At 32.6% G+C, this 17,760-nt stretch overlaps 1 long non-coding RNA gene across 1 annotated transcript; it reads right to left on the bottom strand.

Annotated features, from left to right (window-relative positions):
- Positions 1-15,435: 15,435 nt before the first annotated feature.
- On the bottom strand, positions 15,436-17,524 carry LOC126892957 (uncharacterized). The gene is made up of 2 exons (XR_007701063.1): positions 16,620-17,524; positions 15,436-16,131 (listed from the first exon to the last, which is right to left on the bottom strand). It is a non-coding gene; the product is annotated as an uncharacterized LOC126892957 (long non-coding RNA).
- Positions 17,525-17,760: the final 236 nt, after the last annotated feature.

The raw sequence follows: 17,760 nt of genomic DNA on the forward strand, positions 1-17,760 counted from the left end.
CCCCGGTCGCCCCACCCGCACATGGGCTGCACGGGACGGTCGTCTTCACCGACCGGTCTTTGTGCGGGGTGTGTGCGGGACGAGGCGGCTGGGTGGCCGCTTAATCTACGGAGTGCACGCAGAGGGTGCCCGGGGTGAGTTATGAGTAAGGTCGACGGGTCAGACATGCTCGCCAAGAGCGGTTCCAGACCTGTCGGCTGGAGGAAGAGGAGGTGAGTTTAGTCGGTAGGCGGTTCGGCACGGTGAAGCGTGACGGATCGAATCCGACACACCTGGAACACCTTCCCAGACGGTCTTTTGAAGATTCTCACCTCCCAAAAAAAAAACAAAAAATTTGCTTGAGATAATTTCCATCTTGAAATTTTTGCTCTGGGTTTGCTGATAGAATTAGAAATCAAGATAGGAAAGTGGTTACTATCATAAAAGCAATCCATTGTGGTCCAAGTTAGAAGTGGTGTTAACCTTGGATCACATAAGCTGAGATAAATTGAGGAGAAAGTACCACTAGCTGTTTATGTATTGTAATTTAGAAAGTCTCAAAATTAAAGAACTTTTTATGATCTACATCTACAATAATTATTTGAACCATTTTCTCTAAAATGTGTAAGAGCCGATTTAGAAGTAAAACATCATTTTTTAACTCTTTATGCATCTTTAAAAAAATCGAAGCAAAATTAGCGAATTAGCTGTATGTAGGGCTTACAATACCGGGATCCCGAATACCGAGATCCCGGACGATTTTTGTCCGGTATTCGATACCGGTATTTATAATAAAAATACCGGTATTTCGGTATTAGCTTAATTTATAAAAAGTGAATTGATGCACAATAAACTTTCTTCTATGGTATTTTTTGCTATTACAAGAAATTATTTTTGAAGATAAACAACCAATATCATTGTAAACAATATTTATTAAACACGTTTATTACCCATACAAGTCAAGTATGTATAGCGCTTTCTAAAAGCGCGAATGTCATTAATTTAAGGCGAAGGGTTATATCAGCTTCTACAATCAAATTATTAAATCTCGTCTATACAAATACATAAAATGAGTTATATAAAAATTCTTAAATAGTTAAAATTAGACTGTTTTATTTTATAAATAAGTCGTAAGATTTATTAATCAGAATTGTTTTTACATTTTCAGATCTATTTTTTATTTTTTTGTGTATTGTGGTGTATAAATTAGGCTCACTTATTTTCTGAATTATTAATAATAATTAAAAATATAATAGCGGTCTAAATACAGAGTAATCCATATAAAATATTTGTCACAGTAAGTTAATCTTTGAATTAAGGCTATGGGTACATAATTCGCAAATATTTTACGGCTATCCCTACTTTTTCTGTCGTTACACGGCAAATTACGTGTAGTAAAATTCTCACTGGTATGGAAACTGCAGATGTAAATTAATATTAGGTTGACAGTGACATTGTCATTAGAAAGGTAGAGATGGCTATTTCGGTTTCGTTCAGTTTTTGAATGTTCTTGGTTCTTGGATAACCTTCACTTGTATACATGATAGGAATATTTTTTCACTAATTATGTATTCAGTGGTTACCATTATTTATATACTATTCTTTTTCTCATGATCATCTTTCAGTGCGTTACAGTTTTTCGATTTCTCTCTAACGCATTAAATTGTATGTGACAGAAAAAAAGGCACGTCTGTGAACACTTTGGTAATTATTCTAGTTCGGTGATTATTCTAGTTGTCGATAGATGGCGCCATAATCAAAAAAGAATTATTTATTAAATAAAATAATAATATTATCAATATAATCTGTACAATTTATAAGACTATACAAATGAAAGAAAATACCATTTTATAAATGCAATAGACAAAATTGATTTGGTTTTATTCGAAATTGAAAATAAAATTTGACAACTGTCAGATTTAACTAAAATGTCACGTTAGAATAAATGTCAAATGTGTATTATCACGGACTTACCTTTTTTTCTATAATTTGTGACGCACTGAAAAATGTTCATGAAAAGGAGAATATACAAATAGTCGAAAAAGAAAAAAAGTTGTAAAGTTTTTTTAATAATGTACTGTTACCATGAAAAGCTTAGATAAGGTTTGAACATGTGAAGAACTGCGTTGTATAAATATAGTATTACTCAATTAATTTATAGACTTTATTTATTTCTTTATTTGAGCAAATTAAAATATGGGACGTTGTTACAAGAAATGTGTTACTGAAAAGCGAAGAAATAGACGGTTAGCTCAATTGAAGTAAGTACTTTTTTACACAAATCAAATTAATTACTTTTGTATTTTTCAAATTAATTTTAAATTTATAGTGAAAATGTGATCTATGAAATCTATCGGTAAACTAAGAATTTTCGCATTAAATTTTATTTTCGTTTAAAGGAATAACCTATTTGTTGGATTATTTAATTATTAGAATTGTACATGAGTAAAAACGAGTGACTCAGATTCCGAAGCGACAAACGAGTTACGCTAGGATAAAAATGAACAATTGTCATTTGTTAATCTTCTTCACAATTATTAAATTTTATTTGATAAAAGAATGACCCCAAAAATTAAGAATCTTCTTCTTAGTTTGTAAATTTTTCTATGACACACATTTATAAATGCTGCCATATTGTAACAAAAAAATACCTACGCCGAAGACGTCCACCCACCAACTTCGTTTAAACTGAAGCAAAATACTACTAAACAAGCACATACTTCAAAAGCGTAGTACATTCTTCTATGTAGGCTGGTAAATAGAAGCACGGAGAAAAGCAAATTCTTTTTAAGTATAGTGAAATCTTCAAAAATGTAGTACGTACTTGAAGCATTAACATTTACTACATTTTATGCCACCATGGGCACTTTACTTTATAGCTAAAGTCGTACCTATTCACGGTTATCGGAACAAACTCTTAAAAAATAATACTTTTATTTGAACTTTAATGACTTGAAATACTTGGATTTTCCATAAATAATATATAAACAATAAATAACTTTTTATTAATTGTACGCCTTAAATCAATTATTATTTTTCAAATACGCTATCAATGTCTATCAATACTATTTAATAAACAACTCTTTGACTTATTTTATTATCATCGTAAAAGCGTTAAAAAGCAGTAGCAGAATGAACTGCTATATCAAAATAGCGGGTCGAATACATCTCTACTTGTCACTGTCTTAAGTCTTGTCATAACATTATATTCGACTGAGTGCGTTGTATGACAAAGATAGCGAATGTTCGATTTCCACGGATTTGTTCATTTTTTTCGAATCCTGAAAAAACTAATAAATATTTTTAAAAAATTTAAACACAAAATGAAAGACTAAATTATTATCGAGGGCCGAAAGTCCCTTAGAATATATAAGAAGTTTCTTTCGAATGAGATATTTAAAATTAAAAATCACACTACATTTTCTCTTAGTTTTTCACCCCTGTAACTTATTAAAATAAACATTATAGAAGTTCTCAGGGACTTTCGGCCCTCGCTAATAACGTAATCTCTCATTCTGCGTTTAAATTTTTCAAAAATACTTATTAGTTTTCTAAGGATTCGAAAAAAATGAATCCCCATTTGAATAGCATTGCAGCTGAAAATACGTACCGATCTTCTTAATATATTTTAAAGTTAAATTCATTTACAAATAGCAAATTTCATAAGTAAAAGTACTATCCTATTGTATGCAAAATTTATCCTAGAATCAAATATATAGTTTTTCTATTTGCACATTTTTTGTATCTATCTATTCCTACTCTCTGTGTAATGTTATAAACAACATCTACTCATTTCAATACAAAATTTATTAGGTTTCGTATATTATTTAATAACAAGTCGATATAACAACTGAGGATAGTATAAATATAACGTGTATATTTTTTATTACCGGGATCCCGGTATTTGAAATTTTAAATACCAAATACCGGTATTGAGATTTTGGCTCGGTATTGTAAGCCCTAGCTGTACGTCTTCACGGAATTGTCATCAGCTACCACCAAATACCTTTTATTTTCTTTAATTACCTGTGTAAGATATTTTCATGTTTCCCCTATTCACTGGTGTATCATGCAAAGGGTACAAAAAAAAATAAAATAAAGAATTAGTTGTAAAATCTGTGGAACACTCTTGTGTAAACACAACATCGCTTTTGCATTGATGCAGGTTTGCTCTTTCATTTTTATTTTTAAATTTCGGCTCCAATAGATTCAATTCCTCCAAAACCCCTCAGAAAATAAAAGAATAACTTTGAGCTCATGCCCGATATTACTAAATATAAATCAAAATCCGTGAATATTTTTTTTTATTTTTCAAATCACAAATCGGTCTGTATCCAGATACTTCTGGCTTTAATGTATTTTGCGATCTTTTGTGACTGCTTTTTTTTCGCTATACGCCTCGCTGTTTCAGTTTGAACAAAAGCCCGAACATTTCGCGATTAAAAAAAATTTAAACGTGAAACAAAAAACTTTTGTTTTAATATAAGCCAAAAGATGGTGTCTGTCTGGCCTACAAAACTTTTGTTTCAACATTTCGCTCGACTGTTTCTCATATGGCACGTGCCATGTTTTTTAAGCTGGATTTTCCTTTTCAGTTACCGCAAAAGGCCAGATTAATATCTATAAATCTGGTTTCTGGAGGGTCGGAAGCAGGATAGAGAGGATGTAGATGAAAAATATATGAGGAATGTGTGTGTCAGTGTATTTCTGTAGTGTCTTATTAAGGATTTAGTGTTTCATAAAAATTCAAGACAAAAGTAAAAGGTTTTTTTCCGCAGCCTTGCAAAATTATAACAAAATTTGAATTTATTAGATTTTCATTAACACTCGGGCGGGCGCGCTTTTAAAAATCACAAGAGAAGGCACGCGGCGGCACTTTATCCCGCAAGCAGAAAAGCGTTTAAATTAATTTTAAAGGATACATATAGTTCTTCCACTCTAACTTTCCCCATGCATGAAATTATTCACGAATTACTTTTATACTAATAGCAAAGAAATATTTGCTATACACTCTACATACAAGACCAGACTATCTTGCCATCCAAATCCTCTCGCCACGGACCTGCTTAACATTTCACATGAAAGAAAATTAAAGACCTGACCCTCTGGTTCACTAGTTACTCTAGTATATCTATCTGGAGAAACAGAGTATAGTGTCATAGTGCGGGAACTAATTAATTTTGAAATTCAGTGTTGTTTAAATTTTGTTCGATTTTTTATTTTTTAGATTAACTATTTAGATGGGAAATAAGCCACAATTAATTGAAAAAATTGGATCAACTTCATCTAAGAAAGCGGAAAAATTCCTAAAGATTGGCTTAAATCCTCATTTGTTGTACTACCAAAAAAAACACAGAGCCACAAAATGCAGCGACTATGGCACCATCAGCCTAATGAGTCATGTATTGAAAACTTTTCTCAGAATAACTCATCAAAGAACATATAGAAAAATTGAGGAAAGAATCTCAAGTACTCAATTCGGTTTTCGCTGTGGCCTTGGAACGCGTGATGCACTATTCGCAACCCAAGCTTTAATCAAGGATGCAGAGATGTAAATCATGACGTTTTCATGTGCGCGATTGATTTTGAAAAGGCCTTTGATAAAGTTCGCCATGAAAAAATGCTACATATTCTCAAATCTACCGGTCTGGACGGTAGGGACATTAGAATAATCGCAAATTTGTATTGGGGCAATTAGGGTTGGGAATCGGTGCTCTGAAGAAGTAAAAATCAAGCGTGGAGTTCGACAAGGCTGTATATTGTCACCAATGTTGTTTAATCTTTACGCTGAAACAATCTTAAATGAAGTGTTTGAAAACGCAAAAGAGGGAATACCCATTAATGGTATGCTTATGAACAATATCAGATACGCAGATGACACCTTGTTACTGACAGAATCAATTGAACATCTTCAAGCGTTATTGAACCGAATGGTGGTATTCTGCGCGATATATGGACTCAAACTGAACGCAAGAGAAACAAAGTTTATGGTTGTTAGTAAACAGGTAGCCGTAAATAATAATAACTATATCGTAAAAATCGGTAATTACTCAATTGAACGAGTAAATAATCTTGTATACCTGGGTACTCATATTAATGAAAGCTGGAACCCTAGTACAGAAATAAAAAGTAGAATCGCCAAAGCAAGGACAAGTTTTATGAAATTTAAGAAAATCCTGTGCAGTCATGATCTAAATTTGGAACTTCGCATAAGAATGGTTCGATGTTATATATTCCCAATACTACTTTACGGGGTTGAAGCATGGACCCTGACAGAATCGCTTTTAAAAACCTAGAAGCATTTGAGGTGTGGGTCTACCGCCGTATTCCGAAGATCAGTTGGGTAGAAAGAGTCACAAAAGAAAGGGTTTTAGTCGCAAAAGAACAGTTAAAAGGCGCAAATTGGAATACTTTGGTCATATAATGCGTCACCCAGAAAAATATGACATACTTCACCTTGTCATGCAAGATAAAATAATGGGAAAAAGAAGTGTGGGCCGCCGTACAACTTCTTGGCTTAAAAACCTACGCCAATGGTTTGGGAAAACTAGCACTGAGCTATTTCGTGCGGCTGTAAATAAGACAATGATTGTTAATATGCTGGGAAACATGAGAGCCAACGATCGACAAGTGGTCTCGGCACCTTAAGAAGAGGAAAAATTGAAAAAATAATTTTATTAATATTTCGACGCCCAAATCGGGTGTCGTTGTCAAAATATAAAATACCATCTAAATAGTTAATCATAAAAATGCCACAAGGAAATAGCTTCAGAACAACATTATTTTTTAGACTTAAGACTTATATTTTTATAGAATCATTACAGTTGCTTTCCTGATGAGAACAAAAGAGTTCGAAATGGTCCATAGAAAGATGGTAATGATCTCTGAAGCGAAATTAAATATAAATGGTTCTTTCGGTCCTTTTCCTAGACGAAGAGAAGGTAAATGCGTGGCCTAAGTGTCCTCTATTTGCTTTCTCCTATTTCGTCGTCTCTATGTGATTATATATTGTAAAATCCGGAGATATGGGATGCAGCCAGAAAGCAGTTTATTAACGAAAAGTGTTGGATTTTAAATATTGTTTATTATATTTTTATTTCAATTATTCTAATTGTTTAAAAAGTAGTAAACTTTGTATCTAGGGCTTTTCGTTTTCCTCGTAATACGAGAGATGTCGCTGTTTTGCGTCTCAAAAGGCGGGTTCATCGCATCGCGATGGTTTGTTTTAAAAGAGGCAGAATGTTTGTATTCCCTTCAGAGTTGTGACTGCATAATCTTCACTGATGATGCATAAGGATGCTGAAATAGTTACTATATGGAGATGGTGGTCCAACTCTGAATCGAATATAAACAAAACCTGCCTTGAACCCTTTTTTATCTTTTTCATTTTTACTCAATTTGTGAGTATTTAGAAACTGTCTTTCGGTCCTTTTCCTAGACGAAGAGAAGGTAAATGCGTGGCCTAAGTGTCCTCTATTTGCTTTCTCCTATTTCGTCGTCTCTATGTGATTATATATTGTAAAATCCGGAGATATGGGATGCAGCCAGAAAGCAGTTTATTAACGAAAAGTCTTGGATTTAAAATATTGTTTATTATATTTTTATTTCAATTATTCTAATTGTTTAAAAAGTAGTAAACTTTGTATCTAGGGCTTTTCGTTTTCCTCGTAATACGAGAGATGTCGCTGTTTTGCGTCTCAAAAGGCGGGTTCATCGCATCGCGATGGTTTGCTTTAAAAGAGGCAGAATGTTTGTATTCCTTTCAGAGTTGTGACTGCATAATTTTCACTGATGATGCATAAGGATGCTGAAATAGTTACTATATGGAGATGGTGGTCCAACTCTGAATCGAATATAAACAAAACCTGCCTTGAACCCTTTTTTATCTTTTTCATTTTTACTCAATTTGTGAGTATTTAGAAACTGTCTTTCGGTCCTTTTCCTAGACGAAGAGAAGGTAAATGCGTGGCCTAAGTGTCCTCTATTTGCTTTCTCCTATTTCGTCGTCTCTATGTGATTATATATTGTAAAATCCGGAGATATGGGATGCAGCCAGAAAGCAGTTTATTAACGAAAAGTCTTGGATTTAAAATATTGTTTATTATATTTTTATTTCAATTATTCTAATTGTTTAAAAAGTAGTAAACTTTGTATCTAGGGCTTTTCGTTTTCCTCGTAATACGAGAGATGTCGCTGTTTTGCGTCTCAAAAGGCGGGTTCATCGCATCGCGATGGTTTGCTTTAAAAGAGGCAGAATGTTTGTATTCCCTTCAGAGTTGTGACTGCATAATCTTCACTGATGATGCATAAGGATGCTGAAATAGTTACTATATGGAGATGGTGGTCCAACTCTGAATCGAATATAAACAAAACCTGCCTTGAACCCTTTTTTATCTAAATATAATGCCTTTTATCTACCTACCGTTTTTACTCACGTATCGAGTACTAGGAAGCATATTTGTTGATCTTTACCTCGGTGAATTGATATGTTGTGGAGTGCAACTATGTAGACTCCCCATGTCTATACATTTATCACCCGTTATTCCTTGCACTTTTTAGAAGGATGGGAATAGGTATAAGAGAGAATCTGTTTCCGAATTAAGAAATCCAAAGATTTTATTATTTTTAAACATTTATTTGTTTGAAAACGGAGTCTTTTGGGTTTCGACATTTTGTTAATAGAGGTCGCTATCGTGTCTTAATGTTAATTATATTTGGTAATTGGCATGAATGGTAAAGGTGTTTTATTTTTCGATTCAGAGCATCATTACAGTTGCTTTCCTGATGAGAACAAAAGAGTTCGAAATGGTCCATAGAAAGATGGTAATGATCTCTGAATCGAAATTAAATATAATGCCTTTTATCTACTTATTCTTTATTGCCTGAGCTGTCTATCTGTACTAAATTCTATCTATTATCGAAAGTCAAATAAGTCAGCAAATAAAATTAGAAATTATTTATCTTCTGAATTTTTAAGGTTAAAAATAAAGCATAACAGAGTGGTGAAATACTCGACAAGGGAAATCTAAACTTGCATTTCACGTCTTGTCATTCACCGTGATAATAATTTTAGCGAATTAGGTATTTCCTTTAATATCCACAAAAGTGAATAAAGTATAAACTAAAAGACAAGAAAAGATGGTTCAGATTTGATTACAGTACAGAGCCTCTATGTGCTTATACGTATTTTGGAATAACCGCTTCCTCATCGGAGCACCTGGGTAGAGGCACTGACCTGCAATAAAATCCTTTCATCCTTTCGGGGTAATTATCAAAATAAAAACCAAAGATGCTACGAGCACCATCAATGAATCGAAAGTTAAACAAGTCAGGAAATAGAATTCGAAATTATTTACCCTCTGAGCTTTTTAAGTTTGGAAAATAAAGCATAACAGAGTTGCGAAATACTTAACAAAGGAAATCTAAAATTGCATTTCACGTCCTGTCATTCATCGTGATAATAGTTTTAGCGAATTATTTCCTTTAATATCCACAAAAGTGAATAAAGTATAAATTAAAAGACAAGAAAAGATGGTTCAGATTTGATTACAGTACAGAGCCTCTACTATGTGCTTATACGTATTTTGGAATAACCGCTTAATCATCGGAGCACCTGGGTAGAGGCACTGACCTGCAATCGAATCCTTTCATCCTTTCGGGGTAATTATCAAAATAAAAACCAAAGATGCTACGAGCACCATCAATGAATCGAAAGTCAAATAAGTCAGGAAATAGAATTCGAAATTATTCCTCTGAGCTTTTTAAGTTTGGAAAATAAAGCATAACAGAGTTGCGAAATACTCAACAAAGGAAATCTAAAATTGCATTTCACGTCCTGCCATTCACCGTGATAATAATTTTAGCGAATTATTAATTTTAGTTTATACTTTATTCACTTTTGTGGATATTAAAGGAAATATTTCGTTAAACTTATTATCACAAATTCGCCACTTTGTTATGCTCTATTTTTCCAGCTTAAAAAGCTCAGAGGATAAATAATTTCGAATTTTATTTCCTGACTTATTTGACTTTCGATTCATAGATCGTGCTAGTAACATCTTTGGTAATTATTTTGATAATTATCCCGAAAATATGAAAGGATTTGATTGGCTCATCCTCCGATGAGGAAACGGTTATTCCGAAAGACGCATAAGCACATAGTAGAGGCTCTGTACTGTAATCAAATCTGAACCATCTTTTCTTGTCTTTTAGTTTATCTATTATGTTCAAATAGTCCAGAAAGCAACTGCGTATCCGCTAGGAAAAATATTCTAATTCGGATTTTTTGCACAATCTTACTCAAAATGGACTCTTTTTAACAAAGGGTACCCCCCGTTAAGATAGGCAAATGCCCTCACTCTCAGAATTCAATTTTTTTAATTTTTTTACGTTCTGTGCAATTAAAAAATGAGATAACGCGGATTTTTACCTCGCCACCCCCCTTACCCCTCCACACACAGCCAAAAACGTAGATTTTTAGATTAAATTTTTTTTTAGTTGGGTTGTAATTGATTTAAAAATTTCAAAAAATTCACACATATAGCTGAGGCCTTTACAAAACATGTCCATTTTTTATGGACCCTTTGGTCGAGTGTACATAACCTCAATTTTTTTTTAACTTTTTTAAAACCTATAACTTTTTTTTGGAGGGGGCTGCAGGTCCAATTTTTTTTGCATTTTGTGTATTTTATCAAAAGCTATCTCTCTGATTTTTTTTCAGATTTTTCCGTCAGGTGCGCCATCTTGAAAAATCCGGAAAACTGTTTTTTTAGGGGGGTTTTGGGAATTTTCTCCATTTTATAGACTGCAACATAGATCAACTCACGGTTTTGTTAATAGATTATGTATAATTTGAAATAACTGAGTATATTAGGATATTTAAAAATTGGGCGAAACACTTTTACACCCCCTAAAAACCATGTTTGTTTAAAGTTTTGTAAGGATTTTTGCGGGTCTAATTATATTTTTTGAGGTCGATACAGCCTGAATATTTTTTTTATTTTTTTACGTTCTATATAATTTTAAAAAATTAGGACTCAGAGCAAATTTTAGCCCACTTCCCCTATCCCCCCTTCCCCACAGCCAAATGTCAATTTTTCGATTTTATTTTTTTTAAGTCGGTTTGCAATTAAACTATAAATGTTGTTCTGAAGCTATTTCTTTGTGGCATTTTTGTAATTAACTATTCTAAATGGGAAATAAGCCACAATTTAACTAAAAAAGATTTTATTTTCCATCTGTAATGCGATAGAGAGAATTCGATAATCTGTGACGCACTGAAAAAATGGTTTGGGACAATCTATATAAATAGGTCAGATTAAATTAAATTATTAGGAGATTCAAGCAACATTTTTGGTTGATTTATTAATATTTTGTATTTTGACAACGACGTCCGTGGTGGACGTCGAAACGTTAATAAAATCATTTTTTAGTAAAATTGTGGCTTATTTCCCATTTAGAATAGTTAGTAATTATTAAATTATACATTTCAAAAAATTCACACGCACAGCCGGGGCTTTTACAGAACATCTATTTTCATGGACCCGAAGACCCGAAAGTCGAGTGTACATATTATAACCTCATTTTTTTTTTTTTTGTTTTTTAATAGGTACGTATAACTTTTTTTGGAGATGGCTGCTAATTTTTTTGGGTTTTGTGTATTTTACAAACCATCTACGTTTGGCTCATAATCCACGCTGTGTGCTTGTCCCGTTAGGTAAATTATTCCGATTAATTTTTTTGCACAAACTTACTCAAAAACAGGTACTTATAACAAATCCACAAGGTGCCAGGCAGTACAGCGGTCGGAAAATTGTTTAAACATTTTTTTAAACGAATTCAAAAAATCAATTTTTTCACTTCGGACAAATTTGTTTTAGATTCTATGGATCAAGCTGAGCAAAAAAAGTATCTTGCGATTTTTCTATAAAATTGACTGTTGTCGAATTACATGCATTTTCAAATTTGAAAAACGCGAAAATAGCCATTTTCAAGGCTTAATAACTCGATTAATAATTATTATTATGAAAGCCATAAAGTGACCAACTCAAAGTTTAAAGCCTCCCCTGCAATAGCCTGAAGAAATTTTTGTAATTATTTTATTACTAACTATTATTTTTAGTAATTAAAAATGAGCGCTACGCATGTATTGAAGCGGACGTCCGCGAGAGAGAGAGAGAGAGAGAGAGAGAGAGAGAGAGAGAGATGTACAATATTCATTGGACGTTTTAAAAAAATATCGATTGGAAGTCAAAATACGTTTTAAATAAATTAAAAAGGAATTTTGAGGTTATATGTATTGTACACTCGACCTGCACGGGTCTATAAAAAATAGATACATATGTTTTGTAGAAGCCTCATAAAATTTTTAAATTAATTGCAACATTAAACAAAAAAAAAATAGAAAAATTGACGTTTTTGTGGGGGCAGGGGGAGGGGGTGTTGAGCTAAAAATGCGATTAGTCTTATTTTTTAATCACATATAACGTAAAAAAATGAAAAAAAAATATTCAGGCTGTATCGATCTCAAAAAATATCATTAAGCCCGCAAAAACCCTTACATAACTTCAAACAACACGGTTTTTGGGGGGTTTAAAGATGTTTTGCCCAATTTTTGATAATCTTTAAATAGTCATTTATTTTAAATTATACATAATCTATTGACAAAGCCTTGAGTTGATCTATGTTGCAGTATATAAAATGGAGAAAATTACTTAAAAACCCCCTAAAAAAATAGTTTTCCGAATTTGTCAAGATGGCGCACCTGACGGAAAAATCTGAAAAAAATCAGAGAGATATCTTTTGATAAAGTACACAAAATGCAAAAAAAAATTGGACCTGCAGCCCCTCCAAAAAAAAGTTATAGGTTTTAAAAAAGTTAAAAAAAAATTTGAGGTTATGTATACTCGACCTAAGGGTTCGTAAAAAATGGACATGTTTTGTAAAAGCCTCAGCTATACGTGTGAATTTTTTTAAATTTTTAAATCAACTAAAAAAATTTAAATCTAAAAATCTACGTTTTTGGCTGTGGGGAGAGGGGTAAGGGGGGGTGGCGAGCTAAAAATCCGCGTTATCTCATTTTTTAATTGCACAGAACGTAAAAAAATTAAAAATATTGAATTCTAAGAGTGAGGGCATTTTGCCTATCTTAACGGGGACCCTTTGCATGTTGTCAGGACCAAAAGGTGGTCAAAAATCTTTTAAACGTTTTTTTTTTTTGTTTTTTTTCCTAAAATTATTTTTTTTTGCATGGAAAAAATTTTTTTTAGGTTTTTTGGATCATTCCAAACAGAAAAGGTCTTTAGTGACTTTTCTCTAAAAATGATAGTTTTTGACATATAAGCGATTAAAAATTGAAAAATTGCGAAATCGGTCATTTTCAACCCTCAAAAACTATGTGAAAAACTGACAACTTGAATGTTGCCAAGGTAGAGAGATATTCTTTAAACATCGATTGATGAAATCCCGAAGAGTTTTTTGCAATACAATATTCAAAACTCCTTTGTTTTTTAATTGCTAATCAAGCGTGCGCGACACTATTTTCCACCGACAGTATGGTGCAAATGAAAGGAATAAATTCGTTATTTCGTAAACCGGCGACTCCAAGGAAAAATTCCGAAACAGGTCGATTTTTATTTTTAAGTTATGATATTGTGGCATATATGGTATACTAATGACGTCATCCATCTGGACGTGATGACGTAATCGATGATTTTTTTAAATGAGAATAGGGGTCGTGTGCTAGCTCATTTGAAAGGTTCTTTAATTCTCTATTCAGTAATATAAACATTTACATAATTATTTATACAGGGTGTCCAAAAAATTTTTATTAAATTAAATTATTTGAAAAAAAAAAGAAGTAGAAGGACACCCTGTATAAATAATTATATAAATGTTTACATTACCGACTAGAGAATTGAAAAACCTTTCAAATGAGCTACCACACGACCCCTATTCTCATTTAAAAAATCATCGATTACGTCATCACGCCCAGACGGATGATGTCAATAGTATATCATATATGCCACAATATCATAACTTGAAAAAAAAATCGACCTGTTTCGGGATTTTTCCTTAAAGCCGCAGGTTTACGAAATAACGAATTTATTCCTTTCATTTGCACCATACTGTCGGTGGAAAATAGTGTCGCGCACGCTTTATTAGCAATTAAAAAACAAAGGAGTTTTGAATATTTTATTGCAAAAACCTCTTCATGATTTCATCAATCGATGTTTAAAGAATATCTGCCTACCTTGGCAACATTCAAATTTTGAGTTTTTCACATAGTTTTTGAGGGTTAAAAATGGCCGATTTCGCAATTTTTCAATTTTTAATCGATTATATGTCAAAAACTCATTTTTAGAGAAAAGTCACTAAAGACCTTTTCTGTTTGGAATGATCCAAAAAACCTAAAAAAACTTTTTTCCATGCAAAAAAAATAATTTTAGGAAAAAAACAAAAAAAAAACGTTTAAAAAATTTTTGACCACCTTTTGGTCCTGGCAACATGCAAATTTGTTAAAAGGAGTCCTTTTTGAGTAAGATTGTACAAAAAATCCGAATTAGAATATTTTTCCTAGCGGATGTGCAGTGGCTTTCTGGACTAAAAGTAATAATTGTTATGCCACATTTTAAAATTATAATTTGGGGCGGATTCCCACTATGTTATTGTACTTACAGGAAATATACATATTGCTTAATTAACAATAAAACACAGAAAACGTTTGTTTTCTATACTTCCACAAAATTTATTACAACTAAGTGACTACAGCTTTTAAGTCTTTAGCTGAAGAGGTTGAGGAGTGGGGAGCTGTTTGTCTCGAGTTGGTCATTTAGAATTATATCTGTATTGTTCAATTTATTAATTTCCATAGATTCTAAAAAGATAGCTTAAGGCCTTTATTTTGGATATGCAGAATTTGAAACTCTTCATTGAAAGAATGATTATGATCTAGAAGGTGAAGTTGTAACGAAACGAGGTTATGTTGTGGCAGAATAGACATTGCTTTAAAGGGTAATTACTTATTTATGGAAGTTTCCACAAAATAGGCTAGCTGGAAATTGAAGAGACTAAACAGTAGGGCTCAGGGAAGGATCAGGCCGTATTTGCATGCCCTAGTAAGACGCTACCTACTGAAATACTTGAATGATAAAGAAAATAAATTAATATAAGGAGTAATGACAAGAAAAGAACTATTGACCAAGAAGATATTCAGAAGTAGTGTTGAGCGCCAGGAAAGAATAGAATATATTGCTCTCCACGTGACCTATATTGCTGTACCTAACTAATACTATTAAAAGGTAGGATAATAAAACATATAAGTATGTACAACCAACCAATTTAATAAAAAAAAAATACCTATAACCCCTATATATACAAATTTATACACTAGCTAACTAGTACCTGTCGTACTAGAAGGATACGCTCCTGTCGACACTGAGATTTACAGAAAAAAAATAAAACACAAAAATTTAATTAATTATACCAAGACAGTTATTTGAAATTACAAGTTATTTACCTAAACAAAAATATTATATTGATATTGATCACAATATTGGCTGACAATTCCGTATCTGACCTAAAGTGATAAACCTGAGTACAATATCTAATAACTGAAATAAAGGTTATGAAATAAGGGAATAAACACCTAGATATTGTATACAACACCTTTACACGATGATTTATAATCTTCAGATTATTTTAAATGAATGATGTGAGCGGTGAAAGGTAAAATTTGTTGAAAAATATTAAATATTAGACAGTTATTAAATTTTAGCAAAGTGAGTTTATATTATTATTAAAGTTATTTATTTCAAAGTTATTAAAACTATTAAAGTTGAAAGATATTATTGAACAAAAATTGAAAACGTAAATTTTACTATAAAACCTGTTGCTTCTACAAGTGAGAGCTGGTTTCTTCTCCAAAATCCTGCTAGATGAATGGTTGGAGATCCAAGTTATCCTCCAATCTTCCCCAAACCTGGGGGGTACTGTCATCCACAAGGAGGTACGCTTCTATGACTGGCAAATCAACATATATTCCATAAAAGTAACAAAATCGCCCAAAATTTCCCAAAATTATTTTATTCCATTTCCAAAAAAACAAAAGCTGTGACTTGACTTAATCTTCTACTTCTCCTTCTCCACCAGTGGCTAAAAAACAAACCTTGATCAGCTGGTTGGCCTTGAGCATATATGAAACAGGGCCTCTACAAAAAGGTGTATCACCTTATCAGAACTTGACAGAGAAAAAATCTAAGTAAAAATTGAAGTTTGATGTCCATGCTTAAAGTTCATTGACCTTGATTATCCTTGAATGGAAACAGCTTTTTAAACGAATATAAGAAAGTATTTAGACAAGTAAATGGGGATCTTGCAATCAAAGATTACACTCTGGAATTATTTAAAGGAGAGAATTAGCTTATCATTGATTTCAAACTTGTGGAGTGAAAATGTAATTCTTGGAATTTTTTTGATCTGTAGAACGTAGATTAGAAGTAGATATTGAAACTGTGATAACTGAAGAATAGCAATGTTTTCAATCTAATCTAAACATGGTATTAGAAATGATTTAGACAGTTACCTTTTTTTTTTCACGGAAAAGAAATGAAAAACCATAGCTATGTGACATTCATACATACCCATTGCTTTCCAAAAACGGAGTTGAAAAATAAAAACTCTTCTCTTGAAACACTCCACACTACAAAACCAAAACAAAACTTCCTCCAACGTAAATTACTCTTCTTATAAATTAATATGTCAACCAAATTTCTATTTCTTATGCAATGGCCACCGGCGGAGATTGAACTGTTACCTTATCAAAAGCCGAAAACTAAGTGCCGGACCGCTGCGGTTGCCGAAATGACCAACACGCCAGCCGGATGCCGGCATCGCCAGGCGAACCAACTTATAAAACTTGAATTTCCCCAAAAGTTACAAACATCATCCAAATAGTAAAAATCTAGGCAATACCTACTACACGCTGAAGTATATTTGGTTGTATACTTATTGGGAGTTGCTTTTCCTAATAAATATTTTGAAATGCATATTATAAAGTGACGATGAGTATCACTCATCGTTACATTCCCCCATTACTTGTAAGAAAAAAAAATTGATCTTATGAACAATTTTTTTTTTATTATATACACATATATATATATATACACACACACATACATATATATACATATATATACACACATATATATACCCATATAGATACTCCATACAAATATCCACAGAGAAAAATCACACGCTGTGGGATCCAACACAGCCGTGAAGAAAACAAATATCTAAAATATATCAAGAACCTATGAATACTACACTACTATAAACTAACCTATCGTTGGACACCGTCCAAACTCATAGTACCAGTCCTCTGTGACATATACCCAAAAAGACCAAATTGTGTTCAAGTTGATTTAGTAGATTTAAATAAAACCCCAAATTATAGTCAACAAGAACACCATAACAACAATATTCGAATACAAACTCAATATAACCTATACGACGACTAACTTACTCACACTTACAGCTGACTCGATCGATCATATCTAACCGCAAATTATGAGTCATGTAAATGGAGATGAATTAATGCCCGATATATCTCATATGGTACCAACATACTTAGTTAAGGTCTATTATAACCCTTTGCTAAATTTCATAATTCAGATAAATTCTACTACAAAAATGTCGAATGGCACGAGTAGTACAAATTGTTCTATCGATGGACAACAGATTTAAATAGAGCATATCCAAAGTGAACAATCAGTAAAAATTTCG

Source organism: Diabrotica virgifera, chromosome 9, assembly GCF_917563875.1.
Source record: "Diabrotica virgifera virgifera chromosome 9, PGI_DIABVI_V3a".
Taxonomy (NCBI): domain Eukaryota; kingdom Metazoa; phylum Arthropoda; class Insecta; order Coleoptera; family Chrysomelidae; genus Diabrotica; species Diabrotica virgifera.